The 1,819-nt window shown below is 36.6% G+C and overlaps 1 long non-coding RNA gene across 1 annotated transcript; it reads left to right on the top strand.

Annotated features, from left to right (window-relative positions):
* The first annotated feature begins 331 nt into the window (after positions 1–331).
* Positions 332–1,180, top strand: LOC135981156 (uncharacterized). Its single transcript, XR_010598119.1, has 2 exons — positions 332–438; positions 825–1,180. It is a non-coding gene; the product is annotated as an uncharacterized LOC135981156 (long non-coding RNA).
* The last annotated feature ends 639 nt before the right edge of the window (positions 1,181–1,819 follow it).

Below are 1,819 nucleotides of genomic sequence, written 5' to 3'. Positions count from 1 at the left end.
TCTATAGAAGAAGATGGCAAAGAATATTTGTTATGATATATTCATGATTCTTTGGTGCAGGTGGATTTACTTCTACAAAGAACTTTTGTTTGAGTTCTCATTGTGATTTCCTTTGGATAAATGACAGTCGATACAATGAAACTTCAGTGCCACATACACGTTATGTCTCCAGAGTGTCTTGGTCAACATTATATATAGTTTTAGTATAAATCCAGGGTGTGCTGTTTTGTTTGTTTGTTTGTTGGGTTTTTTTGGTCATCTGTTACTGGTGTCAACAAAACTGACAGGAAACCCCTCATTTTGTTCCCCCTCTACTCTATATCTTGCATTCAAGGATTAAGGAAAAACTGTGAGATGCAGAGATGGTACCACACTAGTTAGCAACCGAATCTAGCTACTGAATCAGGAATGGACACAAGGGAACAAACACCCCAAAATGTAGGTCTATCCTGGATGCATCTTATTTATCATTCACAGATACGTGGGAGTCTGTCTCTTTCACACTCTGTGAACACTTGAATATTTTGTCATGCCAGTCTTAATGAATGAACTGTTTGCAAAATGAATATGAGAATCAAACAAGACTTTTGACATTTTTTTCCAGGAAGCTTCTTTTCCCATTGGTAGTGATCTATGATCTTTCCGTTCTCTCTCTTATAACAAGCTTATAGAAAACTAGGAAAGGAACTACAATGCCACTGAAGGAAACATAACTGTGTCATTTTTATTTAAACCAGTTAGTGTAATCAGTAAGAATAATGTGAATCTCTTTTACTGGCTTATTTCTTGACTTCTTACCTGACAGATGACTTCTTACCTTACAGATGACTTTCTGGGATACAGCAAAGTGTTATCATTTTCAAGATCCTATTGTAAGCTTCCAGTAGAACAATAATTATAGAAGAAAATGGGGCGTGAGGCTGTATCCTTCGACTATCACCAAGACACCAGTTTTAACAAGGCCAGCAATTGCTATATTTCACAAATATGTAAATGGTAAAAATCAACAAAGTGGGGGGAACAAAAACCCTATGAATCTGGCACTTCAACAGGTTTCTATGGCACTAATTCCAAATTTGACTTGTATGAAGTTCCAAGCTAGACCTTCTCACCTCTGTGTGCATCTGTTCTCACCACTCCACATTCTCTAATTTTTAATATAACAAGAGGGTTTTTTTTTTCTTAAAAAGAAGACATCTGCTTGGGAAGTGAACTCAGTAAGAAATCTCAACAGTTTTATGGGGTTTGGAGGATTGTAAACTGTGGGGAACATGTCTCAACTCACTTTTTCTGGAAATAGTTCTTTAACTTCCAGGGATGCTGGTTTCAATGTCACCATGAAGCTTTCATGATCCTTATGCCAGAATTCTAGGCAGTCAAGAGGACTTCTCACTAGTCATGGCTGCATACTTTTATGCTACATATTTTTCTCTTTACTCCAGATTCAGATGAGAAATATCTCACAAGGTCATTTTAAGATCTGCTGGAGGGCAACTCCCATATGATTAAATTCTCCACCTCTGCCCCGTTCATTTTCAGTTGAATTTTGCTCATACAATAACAGCAATTAGTGATGAAAGACCTACTGGGTCATTTAGTCCTTTTGACTGCTAGGGGAAGATTATAATCTACAGTATTTTCTCCAGTACATTGCCCGTCTGGTTTAAAAAGTAACACAACTTCTGAAGGAAAAAATCAATTAGAAAATTTGTCTTCATTTTATAAAGCCTATATTTTCCTAGCTTTGATATCAGCCCATTATTTCTTGTCATACCCCATGATCATTCTCAACAATTCCTAACCCTCCTTGATAATTATA

Source organism: Chrysemys picta, chromosome 2 (genome assembly GCF_011386835.1).
Source record: "Chrysemys picta bellii isolate R12L10 chromosome 2, ASM1138683v2, whole genome shotgun sequence".
In the NCBI taxonomy this organism is placed as follows: Eukaryota; Metazoa; Chordata; order Testudines; family Emydidae; genus Chrysemys; species Chrysemys picta.
Note: the sequence above shows the minus strand (reverse complement) of the source record. Positions and strands in the feature narration are given on the sequence as shown.